The following is an 18,323-nucleotide window of genomic DNA, read 5'->3' as shown; positions in this document are numbered from 1 at the left end:
GGTGCTTTGGTGGATCAAACTAAAGGTGAGAGCTTATCAGAATTGCTGATCAGACAAGCACAGACAGAGTAAGTGATGGGGAGTCCAGGACTCCCAGACTGAACAAGGGCGCCTCGGAAGCCAGCTGGGATGCCTCATGCCTCATCTGCCAGGAAGTTCTTCTCAGGAGTTGAACTTGCTTCCAGATCCCCTTTGATTGTAAAGCAGTTGTAATTGGGTTTATACAGGCTTCTCAGGTGGCACTAGTGGTAAAGTACCTGCCTGCCGATGCAGGAGTCATAAGAGATATGAGTTCAGTCCCGGGTCGGGAATATCCCCAGAGGAACACGTGGCAGTCCACTCCAGTGTTCTTGCCTGGAGAATCCCGTGGACAGAAGAGCCTGGTGGACGACAGTCCGTAGGGTCGCAAAGAGCTGGACACGACTGAAGCGACCTAGCATGCACATGCGCACACAGCATGAGAAGCAAGAGAGGAAAGCCTCCCACTCTATTCCTTGCTCCCTAGAGCCCAGCGTCAGCCCAGGTAATGAGCTCCCGTTAGAGAAATGAGAGTCTTTTAGCCTGGGTAATGAGCTCCCTTTAAAGAAAAGAGTTAACGCAATGATGGGAATTAACTAGACTTTTAGTGCAGTCCTAATTTGGCCACCTCTGGGCAAATATGACGTTGCCTGACCCTGAGCCCTACTTGTAGATACAGAAAGAAAGTCCTTTTTTTGATATAAGAAGAAGACAGTAAAAGAAATCTGAGTAGTCCTGATACTCAGATCAGGATGTGCTCACTCTCCTAGCAGAGGGTGGTGGTCCTGGCCGAGGGGTGCTGGGCACTGGGTGTTGGGACATCTCTGGACATGGTTGGTCCAATTCTGAAAACCCATAACTTAATGCAAGTGGTGGTGTGTCCTCCACTTCCAAAGAGCTTCCTCTGGGTGTGGACAGATGCTCTGATGAACGAATAATAATAATATGCTGATGCATTGTATAATGAAAGGGTAGCACAGGAATTATTAGGCATTATAGCTGCTATAATTACCATGATAGTCTCCATGTTCTAACACCTGCTACCTTCCAGGCACTGTGATAAAACATTATAATGCAGCATCTTACATAACCCCTCTCTACAGCCTTCCAAGGTAGATCTTGGTAATCTCCTCATTTTACCAGTGAGGAAACTGAGGCTTAGAGAAGTTGAACAACTTGTCCCAGGGTGATGTGAACAAGTACAAGAAGGGAATTATTCTTCCAGTATCAAACCCCCTGCACTTAATTGTTCTGCTACACACAAGAAATTAGAGTTAAAAAATACATCCCAGAGCACACATACAAGAGAAGCAGTTATGTGTATTAGTGAGGTTATTCTCTGTAGCCCAGAATAATTCAGGAACTGCAGACTTTCGTTTTGAGAAGTTGACTCCTAGGGTGCTCAGATCCGAACCTATGACATCACTTTATTCAGCACCACATCCCATTACATGAGACTGCCCAGACAAGGAGGCGGGAGGAAAAGGCTGCTCTTCTGGGGTGGGGTTGGGGGGCATTTCAGTCCTCCCACCCGACTGGTTGCCAAATCAGCTCCACCCAAGTTAAGTGGTTTGGGGTTCATTTCCTTTCAAAAGAGAAGCATTAATAACAATCCTTAGGCTAGGGATTAAAGGAGATAACCTCAGGTGTGTGTCTAACAGATACCCCATCAGGACACTCATAAAAATCATAGTTGGAGGATATTCCTATACTGTTCACTGCCTTGCACAAGCCTGGTGGTCAGTTAAAGTTCATGGAATCAAATTGAGTTGAAATTACAATCGGCTGTCTGTATCCCCTGGTGCCTTATCCTGTGGATCCCAGATCCCCGGATCAGTACACTGTTGGTTAAACCCAAAATGCATCACCCATGGATGCAGAGGGCCAGTTGTAATTAACTGAATTTGAAGCTTACCCGCCCCAGTCTCTAGAGTCTCTGTTTTACCTGTGTCCTGAACGGAACTAAGATTGTGGTTGTCCCAGAATTATTTTCGATGTTGAACAGTGTGTTCAATAGTATTTTTTTCTGAAACAGCACACATTTCTTCATTACCTTTGGTTTTCTAGTCCTTTAGCTAAGTGGGGTTCCCCCCCCTTTTTTTTTTCTTTTTACTAATGAACAAAATTAGAGCCACAGTGAAAATTGGTGCTAACAGAGACAAGATTCATTTTCTTTTATTTGCAAACTATTTCACCTGGGTTTCTCTGGGAGATGCAAACACTTGTTTCAACAGCCTTAGGAATCACGGTGTTTAGTCATGACATAGCTTTGAATATAGAACTGTCATCACTTAATGAAAGTCTTAAAAATCTCCGGAATATGATTTTTTGGTATTGTGCTGCAAATTGTGATTTGTGGAGGCAATCAGGATTAAAATTGTACCCTGATGAAAACATTGGTAACTTCTATTCAACCCCCAGGGTATTAGGAAGGGAACTGGGTTTCCCATAAATGCACTTCACCCAGCCTGGGACCTGGATCATAGTCAAGCTCTTAAAATGACAAGCTTGGTTTTGAGAACATAAGACTAAGGAAACAGTGACCCTTTCTTTGAAATGTAGAGACAATATTTTCCATTTAAATAAACAGCACTTTAAAAGTAACCAGAATCTGAGGAGTTCTTGTGGTTTCCACTTTACTTCATTTTCCTGTTCACTAAAGGCTAGTCTAGTGTCTGAATTTAAAGTGTCGTGGTGTTCGTTCCTGAGTTAAGAGTCTATAGTGAAGATCATTGAGCCATTCTTCACCCACGGAGGTTCTGAGTCAGCAGGACCCCCAATGTCAGCATCTTCTGTGAGCAGCGCTTCGGTGGAATCCGGTAACGGAAGTCTCTCTGTCCTTGGGGAGTGAGGACAGTCTCTATGTCCCTGTGTAATGCAGCCACCAGGTCTTGGAGCTAATATTCTGGTTTGACAAACCAAGTTTGGGAGCAGCCTTTTGGTTTGCTTTGTCCCATCTAAAACAAAATGGGAAAATACCTTTGCATTTTTGAAAAAAGATTCCAGAGGCTTTTCTCTCAGTAGCAAGTGGCTGGTGGGGGAATGCCTCAGAGCTGCCAGATACACTTAGGAGTCAGTTCTCTCCCCAAACAGAGCTTTGCCTCTGTCTTGAAAAGGTGCTCCCGTGTGGATGCTCAGACTCTGAGCTTCCTCCATGTCCCAGCTGCCAACAGTGGCTTTGGTAGCCAGTGTTTGAGCATCTTTAGTATCTTTCTGCTTATTAGCTTTTGAGTCCCCTTGTAGAGTTGAACTTGCCTATGACTGATGCTACCACTTCCACCCAGGGTGTGAAAAATATTGGATGGCTTGGCTTCCCTATGGCTGAGGGTCCGTTACTCTACAGAACTGGGTTCTAAGAGCCAAGCAGGAAATTGATCCCTCCTGTCAGTTTGTGGAGGGGAGGAGGGCATGGAGAAGACAAGGACACAGAGTAGTGGAGAATCAGAGCTCTCTCTCAGTTTTTACCTTGTACTGAGCTTTCGTTTCCTATTTTTGAAGGCACTTACGAGTAACGGATGGTGAGGAGCGGGGATGGAGGGAATAATGGTCCTGTTTCTCTAAGACCAGATTTGGATTCACTGTAGAAAAGCTCTGGAGCACCCATTGTCTTTTAAGGATCCCACCTATCAGCTCTATTTTATTCATTGGCTGAATCAGACCTGCTAATGTGAGCTTTCTTATTTTTTCTTTTTTTTTTTTTTTTGGTCTTTCCAATGTTTAAAGAAAAATGGAATTAGTTCCCAACACTTAAATCTTGGGTAATTTTATTGAAATAATTTCAGTTTCCCTTGAATATTTAGAAGCTGCATCCACCCTGGGTGGACATGTGGCTGTGATGGTCTGAAGCAGCATTGTCCCCTAAAGGACCCTCTGTGATGAAAGAATTGCTCCATATCTGAGCTGTCCAGTAGGTAGCCACTAGCCACATGTGACTCTTGAGCACTTGCAATGTGGCTAGTGCAACCGAGAAGCTAAGTGTTTAGCTTCACTTGATTTTCCTTGATTTCAATTTAAATTGCCAAATTTAGCTTGTGGCTACCTTATCGAAGAGTGCAGGCTTGAAGCTGAGTGGCAAGAACTGCATTTGGACAGGGCATGCCCTCTGCAGATCTGCATAGCTCCCACCATGCATGTTTTCCTGCCTGCCTGACTCGAACCCCTGGAGCCATTTCACATCCATTAATAAGCAGAATGGTTAAAGGGTGTATTTTCTGAAGCTGCTGCTGCTGCTGCTGCTAAGTCACTTCAGTCGTGTCCGACTCTGTGCGACCCCATAGACGGCAGCCCACCAGGCTCCTCCATCCATGGGATTTTCCAGGCAAGAGTACTGGAGTGGGGTGCCGTTGCCTTCTCCGTTTCTGAAGCTAGATACTTTGAAATATCTACCACTTCCCTCTTCCCCCACCCCCCCCACTCTGCCCTTGCTGGTTCTTAATTTAAACATCTGGATCTTATACCCCTAAAAGACCCATTTTCACTGAAACCCAGGAGTATGGTTATGAAAACTGACTCCCACCAAAGCAAAACCCTCTCTGCGTGAATTAGTTCCTGGATCCCAGTTATTCTCTTCTCTCCACTCTTCAAGTGACTTCCGCAAAGTCAACTGGATAGGAAAATCACTCCAGACTCATCCCTGCTCCATACATAAGTGGAGATGTGACAGGCAAGCCCATTAACCCTGCAAAAGTTGAGCCTGGTATCTGCATAGAGAGACAAAGAAAAGGAACCGACACCTCTGCCCCGACCCATGCAACTATATGTTTTCAAATGCTGCACAGTGGGGGCTGGTTATGACTTTCAGAGTTTGGCCAGATGTCCTGTCTTTAGGCAGATCTGGACAGTTCTGGGTATCCACAGTCCTTCCCACTGCCTTCTAGAAATCTATTCCCATTCCAGAAATACCATTGTAGACCCAGAATCAGCCGAAGTAAATTGGAGAGTGGAACTGTAGGCTGCAAAGACCTTGGAGGTCAGCTGGTCCTACCACTTCATTTGAAGAGGGGGTGGGGGGGTGGGGTGGGGGAAACACCCCAGAATGGTTAAGCAGCTTGCCCACAGCCATGAGAAAGTTTCACAGAAGAACCAGGCCAGAAAATGGGGTCTGTTGACTCTTATCTCATGCAGTGTGTTGCCATCTATCCAAGAAGCGCTTTCTCTATTTTTAGCAGGCAGGAAACAAAAATTAGTGGAGCCAGCCAGTATGTCCTGTCCATCCCATCATCCCTTAATCTCCAGCATTTTGCCAGAGGGAACATTTTACCTTCAACATGGGGACCACACCCTCCCTTTCTAGGGTCTTCCAGTCCTACAGCCAGTGCTTGGGAGATGACCACCCTGGTCAGAGGGCAGCCTAGGGAGACATCAAATTCTGCATTATGATCCCAGCTAGCGGGCATGCCCGGGGCCCTGTGAGTCAGCATCAGTGACCCCTACCCATCTTTGAGCCCAAATAGCTCACAGTGTAAATTATCCTCAGTGAGGATAGCGGTGGGTGGAGGAGGGAGCACTGAATAAGTTTCAACCATTTAAAGATAGTTGGTTTCAAAATAGTAGGTTCCTGGAGTGTGTCTTAGCTAGTGACTGCCCTACCGGAAATGCAGTATAGGAAGAAGGCTTTAATCACACAGTACCATGATGCCGTTAAAAATACATTGACAGATTGATTGATTTATATAGCCCATATGTGATCTTTAGGTGTTAAATATATGTTTGATTCAAATTGTTGAAGTAATCTGTTTGGTTCAGAGACTGAAAACTGGCCCCTGCACCAGCCCCCAGGTATGTTTCATTTGTGACTTTTGTTCCTTAAGGAGAGTTGGTCATCAATATGGACCAAGGAATAAGGAGATTTCATATAAAAATTCTAGATGTCTGGCTTACTGGCAGCGCTGCACCCACTTCCCAGCATGGCGGCAGTCCTTGGAGATGAGAAGTGATGGCCCTGGGTAGAAAAGTTGCGTTTACACGGTCCCGTACAGTCCCCTTCCTCCGATGTCAAGCCTTGCTCCTGTAGGCAGCTGACTTTGTACTCTGGGGTCAGCCCAGAAGGCTGTTTAGAGTGGAGATTTATTTTTTTACCAAAAGATGCCAAAAGCATGATCCTTCGCATTTGGAAACTCATCCATTCCTTCAGTAAATACTTGAGTCCTTTTTGGTACCAAACACAGAGCTAGGTCCTGCCTACACAGCGCCGTGGGTGGGGGTGGGGAGCAGGCGGGAGGGGTAAACCAGATGCGCCCTCTGCTTTCTCTGAGTGTACATGTCTCTTACTGTACACATTCATAGGTATTGAAGGCTTTGCCCCTTCTTCCTGTCCCTGCTCAAATGCAGCTGAGGTGGAATTGTCTGCTTCTCTCCTTCTCAGCTACAAACTCACCTGTCCAGTTATGTAAGTTGGAGGTCATTTCTTCACCCCCACAGATATCTTGCACACCGGAAACTGTGGCGTTTCTAAATAATGTAGTAGACAAGATTAATGGTCCCGGTTCCCAGTTTATAGATGATGAAACAGAATTAGGGGACTAGGGCCATCTCATTCCCAGGGTCGTTTAAGGCACATTTTACAATTCGCTAGGTCACTGGGCGGCAGTTGAATCATTCTGCATCACCACGAGGCGGGATCCATGGTGATCTCAATAAATGAGTAAGGAGTTCTTCAGAATTCAGGAACCAAAAACACCGGAGCATCCCGATTACTTATACCACCAGCATCTGATTGAGCAGTGGTGGGATTCGAAGACTCGTCTTTCTCTTTTGCTCTCCCACTTTTTCTATTTATTTTACTGGCATCTTTTTCTTCCTTTTAACACCGAGGCTCCGCTGGGTAGAAGGAGATGAGTTTCTGCTGTCGTAACATGAATATATAATGAAGCCAGAACCAAAGACAAGCCCTTTTGTTAAGGAACCCCTATCATCAAAAGCCCTAATTGGAAGCTGATTGTTTTTATTTATTTTTGTAGGTTTTACATGACACCTGGAGACCATTTAAAATGTTACTTGGCTGTGAGAGCTCTGTGTTTAAAAATAACGCTCGCCCGGTGCCAAATCACTTTAGAGTCGGGTACAAATATTGAGACAAAAACCCCAGCTGTTATTGCTTTGGCTGCTAATTTGAGGTGTCAAATGAGAGCCCGACTGCTATACGTCAGTGAATAAGGCCCCTTGTGAGGTCATTATGTTTTCTAACAGTTGAGAGTAATGGACTAATCAGTGCAGCATCAGTTGTTTTCATTATATGCCCACACAATGGTTATGAGCTTTAATTTAAACGGTCCGCAGGGAGACGAAGGAAGTCACTAATAGGCAGCACCCAGGATAGTCCAGGAGAGAAGGTACCATAAGCAAGATAGCTTCTTACCCTCATCCCTCTTCTCTCTCCCTCCATCTCTCATTCCTCCTGCCCCATCTGCCCTCAGAGACTCCTTGTCTGCTCCTAGCAGACCAAGGATGAGCTTTGCTCAAGGAGCAGGACTGGTCTCTTGGTTCTTCAGGGTGCTCTGAAAAATCTGTTAGCCAATCCAACAGTCAGGGTGACTTTTAGCAACACTTAGACTTGTCAGCCAAGCCTGAGCCTTGGAAGCTGTTGAGCCATGATTCTCCTCTCTTCTCTGTAGCCTCTGGGCTTCCCAAGTCGTGCTGGTGGTAAAGAACATGCCTGCCAATGCAGGAGACGCAGGTTTGATCCCTGGGTTGGGAAGATCCCCTGGAGAGGAAAATGGCAACCCACTCCAGTATTCTTGCCTAAAGAATCCCATGGACAGAGGAGCCTGGCAAGGTATGGTCCGTAAGATCGCAAAGAGTCGGACACGACTGAAGCGACTTAGCATGCGTGCAGACACACTCTGAAGCCCCTACTACTGTTTTCCTTGGACCAGAGGAGAGTTAGGTGATGCTGTTGCTATGAGCAGCCTTGATAGCAAGTCAAACACCAAAGTCCCTGCCACATTGAAGCCAGGAAGGACTGAGTTTACCACTAACACGTATGATTCATCTCCTCCTCGGGACAGCAGGGGAAATTGGATGGCTGATGTCTGTCGAAGACAATCCTGTAAGAGGCAGTTTTGTGTAATGATGAAAAATACAGTCTGGTCTGGTGTGACGCTTTCCTGGATTTGAATATTGGCTCTACAACTCCATACTTAACATGATCAGGTAGAGTTCATTGATCTTTTTAGGATCCAAAATGGAAATGGCAAGAGGATCTCAGATTGTTGGGAGAATTAAATGAGATAATGTGTGCACAGAGCAAAAACATGATCAGTAACATCAGTATTGCTGTTATTGTGGACATCTTTATTGAAAGATCTTTGGAAGCTCACCTCAAAGCAATATCCTTTACTAGTCCAGCTCATTGGAGGAAAGCAGAATGTTCATGGGGGAATCTGTAACATCAATTTAGATTTTTCAAATGATGTGTTATAATATTCTTCTTGATTTCTGGAATTTCCCAGAGCCTCTAGCCAAATCAGAGCAGTGGGTAGCTGGTGGAGAAAGGCAAGTTCAGACTTGATAGGAGGAAAACAGTTAAGGAGCTTCATTCAAAAATGACTGAGCCTGGGACTTTCCTGGTGGCCCAGTGATGAAGACTCTGTGCTTCCAATCCAGGGGACTTGGGTTCAATTCCTAGTCATGGAACGAAGATCACACCTGCCATGTGACACAGCCAAAAAACAAACTGAAAACAAAGAAACAAACAAAGTGATTGAGTCAGTGCAGTTGGAGAGGGACCCTAGGCTGGGGGGAGAGGCTTGGGAATGCCTCTGTCAACCTCTGTAGGCCCAGTGTGCGCCCCCCAGTGGGTGCAAACATTGTGGCCATACCCTGTGCAGAAATATCTGAACAGCTGGCGTGGGGCATGAAGAGCACAGAGGGGTTCCAGTAGCACGTGGGCCACAAAAGGAGGCTCTAGGGGGCTCACATCTTTCCTCTTTCTGGCTCAGGCAAGGAGAGAGGGGTGAAACTGAGGCTGCTTTAGATCCTCTATGTGTTTGCACTCAGCTGCTCTTTAGGAAATGATTCTGCCTACCTTGGTTGTGCCTGTCCCTGTGAGTTCAATGTAGGCCCTGTAAGAAGTAGTTACATCTTCCGGGCTTAGAGTGCTGGCTGCTGGGCTCCCACCTTGGTAAGTACAAGTCAAGGAATCTCAAGGGTCACTTAAAAAAGATGTCCTGTGACCATAGCTATGGCTGCTGCTGACCCACCAAAATTCTTCTTCCTAGGGATCCTTAAGGAGTACGTGCACAGATACTAAGTTGCTTCAGTCGTCTGACTCTTTCCGACCCTGTGGACTGTAGCCCACCAGGTTCCTCTGTCCGTAGATTCTCCAACAAGAATACTGGAGTTGGTTGCCATGCCCTCCTTCAGGGGATCTTCCAAACCAAGGGATCGAACCTGAGTCTCCTGAAGCTCCTGCATTGCAGGGGTGGGTTCTTTACTGCTGAGCCACCAGAGAAGCCCTTCCTTAATGAGGGAGCCACCTTATTTATCTAGACGTAAGAAGTCAACCTGCCCCGAGACAGGAGATGAATGGACAAAGCTACCAAGAGGATCTGTCTGACTCTAGGATTCTGGATCACCTGTGCAGAGGGGAAGAGGAGGGTTTCCAGGAGCACCCTAGAAAGCTTGGTACTTACTGTGGATGCCTGATCCTGAAATTATGTAGTACATGCTTGCAGTTAATACTGCTGCATTAGAGCCAATTACATAGTATTATGGACACACAACATGCAGATTACACCCAGAGCCAGGAAAGCACAGCTTGATAAAGCAATGGCCTGATCAGAGGAGACAGAGGTAAATGTCAGCCTTATTAAGAAATTGCCAGGGTGGTGTGGCTGCAGCTGGACTGAGCTCCTCCAGATCAAAGATTGCTATCTTTCGTGACGCTGGGAGAGCCACATTTTAGCACCCAGCAGAGACCAGTGGGAAGCCAGGGACAAAAATCAAGTTGGACCTCTCTAAGAGTGATCACAGCCACCTCCGTTGAGGGCTGCATACTATTTCAGAACTTGGACTTCCTCCTAAACAGGAAGAGGCCCAGCTCCCTCATGCTGTCCACACGTGAGGCCTTTGGGCCCAGGGCAGCCACAGGCTGCCCTCCACACTCAGGTCAAGGCTCTGTCCTTAGCCTTTCCCCTAGTTCACTGGTTCTACAACTGGAGCTTATGTAAGAATCCTCTTGGTCATTGAAACACACAAAGCTGGGCCTTCCCCAGAGTTTCTGATTCAGGAGGCTGGGGCAGGGCCTGAACATATGCATCTCTAACAAGTTCCCGGAGAAGGCAATGGCACCCCACTCCAGTACTCTTGCCTGGAAAATCCCATGGACAGAAGAGCCTGGTAGGCTGTAGTCCATGGGGTTGCTAAGAGTCGGGCACGACTAAGCAACTTCACTCTCACTTTTCACTTTCATGCATTGGAGAAGGAAGTGGCAACCCACTCCAATGTTCTTGCCTGGAGAATCCCAGGGACAGGGGAGCCTGGTGGGCTGCCATCTCTGGGATCGCACAGAGTCGGACACGACTGAAGCGGCTTAGCAGCAGCAGCAGCAACAAGTTCCCAGATGACGCTGCAAGCCCAGGGGCCACACTTGGAGAACCACTGTCCAGGTTCATTGCATGCCCACCCAGAGGTGGATCTCCCCACTCTGTCTCTTGTAAAAGGTCTTCTAGGCTCTGATTCCATCACAGCATTGCAGGCTCTGGGAGTACTGCGACCCAGCTTCCAGGTAGGATCGTGGGGGGGAAGGGAGAAGCGTAGATCTAGGGTGAGGCTGCCTGCTTATGTTTGCTTATGTTTGCTTTTGTTTTTGCTCGAAGAGATGCAGCACCAGAAACCAACTCTGCTGGCACTTTTTTTTTTTTAACAGCTGCACCAGGTCTTAGTTGCAGCCGTCAGAATCCTCGATCTTCATCCTGGCGTGCAGGACCTTTAGTTGCACATGTGGTATCTAGTTCCCCGACCAGGGATTGAACTCACGCCCCCTGCGTTGGGAGCAAGGGAGTCTTAGCCACTGAACCACCTAGACTCCTTGCTTTTGAATCCCAGCCCTACCATTTGCCACTGGGACTTTCCTACCGCTGTTTTATAGTTTTTGTTTTTGAGACCTGAAAGGCATTGACCTCACCCCCCTCTTCCCACCAAGCAGTTATGTGACATCTTACTTATCACCGCTAGTCTTTGGCGAAGACAGGACCAGAACTGCCCAGTTTTCAAGCAGCCAGAGGGCAGCAAACATGGTTTATAAAAAGCCAATTAGTAAATATTTTAGGCTTTTAGGCCATATGGTCTCTGTCGAAACTAAGCTGCTGTAATGTGAAAGCCATAGACGTGAATAAACAAATGGATAGACCCGTATTTACAAACGCAGGTGGCATTAGATGGGCCTGTAGGTAGCGATTCACCAAGCCCTGGAACAGACCGGTGTGTGTACCACTGCTTCATACATACATCGTGCCTCGGAGCCCCTGCATTGCTGAAGTGCCCCGGTATCTAGCTGAGGAACCCAGGCAAACGCGGACTTTGTGAGGGTGTGTTGTGTTAGTTGCTCAGTCATACCCTACGCTTTGCAACCCTATGGACTGTAGCCCGCCAGGCTCCTCTGTCCATGGAATTCTCTAGACAAGAATACTGGAGTGGATTGCCATGCCCTCCTCCAGGGGATCTTCCCCACCCAGGGATCAAACCCGTGTCTCTTGCATCTCCTGCATTGGCAGGTGGGTTCTTTACCACTAGCGCAACCTGTACTATAGGGCTTCCCTGCAGGCTCAGTGGTAAAGAATCCATCTGCCAATGCAGGAGACCCAAGTTTGATCAGGAATTCCCCTGGAGAAGAGAATGGCACCCACTTGAGTATTCTTGCTTGGAAAATCCCACGGACAGAGGAGCCTGGCAGGATACAATCCACAGGGTAGCATAGAGTCAGACACGACTTAGTGGCTAACCAACAATAATAGAAGCAGTAGTAAGTGTGCAAATCTCCTAGTGACCTGGGAAAAAAGTTTTGTTTTTTTAAATCTTTATTGAATTTGTTACCATACTGCTAGTATTTTATGTTTTTATTTTTTGCCCATGAGGCATGTGGGATGTTAGCTCCCTGAGCAGGGCTTGAACCCACACTCCCTGCCTTGGGGGTCTTAACTACTGGTCTGCCAGGGAAGTCCCTGGAAAAAATGTTTAATGCTCCCTTTGTAGTTCTCACAAGCAAGAGAGATCCATTGGCAGAAGGAGCCTTGTCCAAACAGGTGACTTTAGTGTGGCCTAGGTGCTCCAACTACGACAGAAGAGAGGCTGGAGAGAGCACAGCTAAAGCTCAGTAGAGACACTGTGCATACAGGGCTTGGCAAGCAAGGGCTTTATAAGAGAGAAATGCGAGTTGGATGGACCAACTGTCTTTTAGATCCAGTGGAGGGAAATTGCCTTATTTCTGGTTCATACTCTAATGCCCACTCAATAATTAGTCAGGATGCAAAAAGGGGAGACCGGGCCAGTCCTGAAGTTTCGTAGAATTGATGTGACCCTGCACTTGAGCTTGAAACCTGACACCAAATGAATTGACAGCATTTACCTGGAGATGGGAATGGCTACCCACTCCAGTGTTCTTGCCTAGAGAAGCCCATGGCCAGAGGAGCCTGGTAGGCTATAGTCCATTGTGTCACAAGAGTCAGACATGACTGAACAACTAACACACACCTAGAGAAAAATTTCCAACTGGGGCAACTTAGGGTAAAGCATATTTTCTCAATAAGAACAGAGCAGTGAGGTTAAAGCTACATTCTAGAACTAGCAATACTCTTCCAGGAGATGGAAGTAAGTAAGATGAGGCTGATGAGGTCACCATAGGTTAAGTGTGGGCAATCATATAATGGGGGTCCAGGCGGGTCCTTGTCAGATCAAACCATTTATGTTTTCTGTGGTTCATTTCCAAGAAGGTTTCTAGAATAGGAGGCGATAGTAGACTTGTGCAGTGAATTCTAGCTTTGGGTCCCTCAGGGGAGATGGCAGAGACTGTCTTTGCTGGAGAAGCAAACTAGCCCTGAAAACAGAAGGCAGTGGGAAAGCTGGGAGAAATTGTGATGTAAAGAAGAAATAGTCAGTCCTGAATCCTCATGGAGCTTGTTGCTGTGCCGGGCAAGTCTCTTATCTCTTGTAGCCTCCAATTGCTCACTGGTAAGATGGGAATAATAATTTCAACTGCAGAGTGCTTCAAGTACCAAATAAGATGAATGTGAAAGTACATAGTAAACCATAAAAGACCAAACACAGGTTACCAAAAGCGTGAAAGTCGCTCAGTCATGTCTGACTCTTTGCGACCCCATGGACTGGTCCATGGAGTTCTCCAGGCCAGAATACTGGAGTGGGTAGCCTTTCCCTTCTCCAGGGGATCTTCCCCACCCAGGGATTGAACCCAGGGCTCCCACATTGCAATTCGTTACCAATTGAGCCACAAGGGAAGCCCAAGAATACTGGAATGGGTAGCCTATCCCTTCTCCAACAGATCTTCCCAACCCAGGAATCGAACCGGGGTCTCCTGCACTGTAGGTGGATTCTTTACCAACTGAGCTATCAGGGAATCCCAGGCTACAAAAATAATAGCTAATAGTTACTGATTATTGCCTACAAGCCAGTGTGCGTATACTTTCCATGCCTAATTTCAAGGTCATGATAGCTAGCTGGATAATGTCCCCTCAAAAGTGTCCCGTGTTCTCATCCCAGGAACTTATGTGCCAAATGGAACTTGGAAAATATGGCCAAGAATCCTGAGCTGGATTATCCTGTCAGGCTCTAAATGTCATCAGACAGGTCCTCTTAAGAGGCAGGACATTGCAGTGAACAGTAGGAGGTGTGACAACAGAAGCAAGAGGGTGGAGTGATACAAGGAAGGAACCAGGAGCCAAGGGATAAGAATCTGCCTGCAATGCAGGAGATCCTGGTTCAATTCTTGGGTCGGGAAGATACCCTGGAGAAGGGATAGGTTACCCACTCCAGTATTCTTGGGTTTCCCTTGTGGCTCAGCTGGTAAAGAATCCGCCTGCAGTGAGGGAGACCTGGGTTCGATACCTGGGTTGGGAAGATCCCCTGGAGAAGGGAAAGGATACCCACTCCAGTATTCTGGCCTGGAAAATTCCATGGACTGTGTAGTCCTTGGGGTCGCAAAGAGCCAGACACGACTGAGCAACTTTCACTTTCACAGGCTGCAGAAGACAAGGAAATGAATTCTCCTCAAAGCCCTCCAGAAGAAACACAGTCCCATGAACCCATTTCAGACTTCTGATCTCTAGACTGTATGAGATAAGTCTGTGTTGCTTTAAACTGTAGAAAGTGTGGTAATCTGTTACAGCAGCAATAGACAATGAAGACGGGCATCATTTCTGGAGTCAAGTTCTGATACCACTACTTGCCTCATCCTTGACATGGAGATGACAGAAAGTGCCTGCCTCATCGGGTGGTTGTAGGAATTAAGTGAGATGGTACAAGTAGAACCCACAACCCAATACCTGCCTGGCCTACAATAAGCTCTTGGTTAATGTTGGCAATTATTAGAACCATCTCCTTGAACCACCAACAAAGCTCGATGAGATCAATGCTGCTAGTTTCTGCATGTTAAATGGGAGGAAACCTAGTAAGATTAAGAAAATTTATTCATGGTTGCACAGCTTGTAAGTAGGAGAGTCAGAATCTTAACAAAGGCTTTGCCTTTGAGGCCATGCTCACCCACTCTTGGGCTCCCCAGATGGCACAGTGGTAACAAATCCATCTGCCAATGCAGGAGACACGAGTTCGATCCCTGGGTCAGGAAGATCCCCTGGAGGAGGAAATGGTAACCCACTCCAGTATTCTTGTCTGAAAAATCCCAAGAACAGAGGAGGCTGGTGGGCTACAGGCCGTGGAGTCACAAAGAGTCGGACACAACTGAGCGACTGAGCACACACACGCCCCCACTCTGCTCCTCTGCATCAGGGTTATGATAACGCCACCTTCATCAAATGCCAGCTGCTGGACCTAAGCACAAGAACCAGAGAGTGCTGCCTGCATGGGCAAAAGCCACCAAGATTGGAAATCAAATAAATCTGGGCTTATTAGGGAAAAAGAAACTGTAGCTTCCATGGAGAACCACGTCCAAGAGGTTACCAACCCTCTGAGGTCCCTGGGCCAGCAAATCATGGAAGTCTGAATACTGTGTTTAGTCATTTTAGTTCTGGAATAATTGCTATTATCATAAATGTTTTATTGCCCTCATTACGGCTCACATTTAAATATCAGTGTAGTAATACATTAATAAGTCATCACTGCCGGACGCCTGCCGGATGCAGTTACAATCCAAGTCCTGTGTATAACTGCACTGTATATTCAGCTAAATTAGGGCTGGCTGTGAACTCAGTCTGATGTCGAGTGTCTGGGCATGTTTGGAAGGCAGCCTCTTTTCTGCAAAGGCTTCTTGAGCTCTTTGCTTTTGAGAGATAAGGGGGACACAGATTTTTGTCTGATTAGTGAGTCAACGATTCTAATTAGGTCTCCCCCAGGTGTGGAGCCTGGAACTCTGGGATGGATAGAAGAAAGATGAAGGCATTGCTTCCACCCCGGAGGCATTCCTAATCTGCTGGAGAAGGGGTGGGATAGGAAGCATGACCCTCACTCCGGGGAAGCTCCCTGTCAAGGCAGGACGGCCTGGTCTGATGGGAGTGACAAGTTCTTGCGCCCTATCTGATGACGTATTCTGAACATCTCCTGGGTGGATGAAAATAGGATGGATTCACACACCCCCAACACACACACACACATCTATAGAAAAGATAAGCCACAGGCAGCAGAATAGGTTCAAGATCATAAAATGCCAGGTGTCAGAATTGATGCATTAATGAATTCCCTGAGTGGGCTGAAGCTGGCAATGTAAATTGGGTTGATTCCACTTTATCATAATACCAAATGCCTGAAAGAATGCCAGAAGAATGCCAGTAGGTGCAGAAGAAATATGAGGGGAGGGAGGAAAACGTATTAGGTTCTGTGCCTTTGTGTAAATAGATTTCCTCTGGGTCTTATTGGCCAAAGGCCTTGAGAAATAGCCTGGGTCGAAGGGGATGTGGTCCCCGGAATCCTGCTGTGGACTAGGGTCCCCAGGGGAGAAGGCATCTGTGCAGACCCCTTGGGTGGGGTGGGCACAGGGGCCTCTGTGTGCAGGATAAAGCTCTGTTTATATTCCCTTGGGGTCTGGGGTTGGGTGAGGGAAACAGGAATGACCACGACAGGGCTAGGTTCTCTCCACCAGTCAGTTAAATGGTAGCCTCCACCTACCAAGCACATACTGTCTGCTAAGCCTTTCACCAGCCTGTGAGGTAGATACCATTGCCTGCCCTCTTCTGCCAGTGAAGAGTCTATGGCTAAGTGATGGTGATAATCTGCCCAAGACCACACAACTAGGGTATATGTGACTCAATCTGAACCATGTATGGACTGTGGTAACACACAAGATGGAAAATGTTAGAGGGTATTCTAAGAGTAAGATAACGTATTCATCAAGAGCCAAGGGCAAAAGAAGTCCATTTAACCAGTGAAGCCTTTCCAGGGAAGGCTGCTTCCTGGGCCAGTGGGGTCCCATGAGAGCGTAAGAGGAGTGGGGCTGATGAGAGGGGGTATCTGATGTGACCTTGGAGGAGCCCAGGAACAAGGGTCCGTCACCAAGGAGTGTACCATGGGCTGGATCCAACTCCTGCTCTTTGGGATCCAGAGTGAGGGAGGTGTGGGTCAGAGAGCTGAGAGCTAGGTCCAGTCTTTCCACAGATGGTTGCTTCTGTCTGCATAGCCACTCAACTCACTGACCCAGAAAGGCCCTCCTGCTCCATCACGTTCCACCTCCAGCCACGTGATGGCTTCCTTGGCTGCCATGCTTCCCTGTGATGGTGGTGGTTTAGTTGTTAAGTTGTGTCTGACTTTGTGCAACCCCATGGACTATAGCTCATCAGACTCCTCTGTCCATGAGATTTCCAGGCAAGAATACTGGAATGGGTTGCCATTTCCTTTGCCATGCTTCCCTGGGCTCCCATAGTAAGTCCTTCTAGAAGGGTAAGCCTTGGACTATAGTTACCTATAGCCTGATTTCATTCTATTTCATTTTGTTCCATTGATGGAGCTCACATCCCTCTCTTCCCTTTTCCCCCATGCACCAAGATACCAGAGGAGTCCCCATCCATGGTCGTGGGGCTTCGCAAGAGAGAGACTTAATCCCCGTCCCCACAGAGCTCACAGGCTCACTTAGGATGTGCTTGAAGAGTCAGAAGATGCCTGGAAACTACTCGTAAAATAACCTCTCCACATAGCATCTTGTGAGGCAGTGTGTGTAATGGGCAGAGCAAGGAGTTTGGAGCAAGATAGTGCAGGGTTCACTCTTGCACTATTGGCGGGAATGTAAATTGATACAGCCACTATGGAGAGCAGTATGCAGATTCCTTTAAACCTGGGAATAAAAGTACCATTAACCCAACAATCCCACTCGGCATGTACCCTGAGAAAACCATAATTGAAAAAAACACATGTACTCACAATGGTTCATTGCAGCACCATTTACAATAGCTAGGGTGGGGAAGTAACCTAGATGGCCATTGGCAGATGAATGGATAAAGAAGCTGTGGTACATATATATGGTGGGATATTACTCAGCCATAAAAAGAAACACACTTAAGCCAGTTTTAATGAGGTGGATGAACCTAGAGCCTATTATACAGAGTGAAATAAGTCAGAAAGAAAAACATCGTGTACTAACACATATGTTTGGAATCTAGAAGATGGTATTGATGAGCCTATTTGCAGAGCAGCAGTGGAGACACAGCCATAGAGAAGAGACTTTTGGGCCATGTGGGGCAAGGAGACGGCGGGGTGAATTTAGAGAGTAGCGTGGAAACATCTACATTACCGTAGTAAAATAGACAGCCAGCGGAAATTTGCTGTGTGAGGCAGGGAGCTCAAACCAGGGCTCTGTGTCAACCTAGAGGGCTGGGATGGAGGAGGAGGAGGTGGGAGGGAGCTTCAAGAGGGAGGAGACTATGCACACCCTTGGCTGATTCACGCTGGTGTATGGTAGAAGCCAACACAACATTGTAAAGCAGTTATCCTCCAATTAAAAATACGTTTTTTAAAAAACAGTGCTGGGTTCAGATCCAGTGTCCACAGCTTAACAGCTGTGTATCCTTGGAAGCATGATTTCACTTCTCTGAAGCTCAGGACCCCCATCTATAATGCAAGGTTAAAGGCTGCCCTGTAGGGTTATGTGTAACTGAGCAAGGTGTTGTGTATCTGGTTCCTTCTCTCTGAAA

At 47.0% G+C, this 18,323-nt stretch overlaps 1 protein-coding gene across 1 annotated transcript in view; it reads left to right on the top strand.

Annotated features, from left to right (window-relative positions):
• SLIT3 (slit guidance ligand 3) overlaps nucleotides 1–18,323 on the top strand; it is a 717,795-nt gene that overhangs the window by 525,247 nt on the left and 174,225 nt on the right. The window lies entirely within an intron of this gene.

This window comes from Bos mutus, chromosome 20 (assembly GCF_027580195.1).
Source record: "Bos mutus isolate GX-2022 chromosome 20, NWIPB_WYAK_1.1, whole genome shotgun sequence".
NCBI lineage: Eukaryota > Metazoa > Chordata > Mammalia > Artiodactyla > Bovidae > Bos > Bos mutus.
This window is presented reverse-complemented; position numbering and strand designations above follow the sequence as displayed.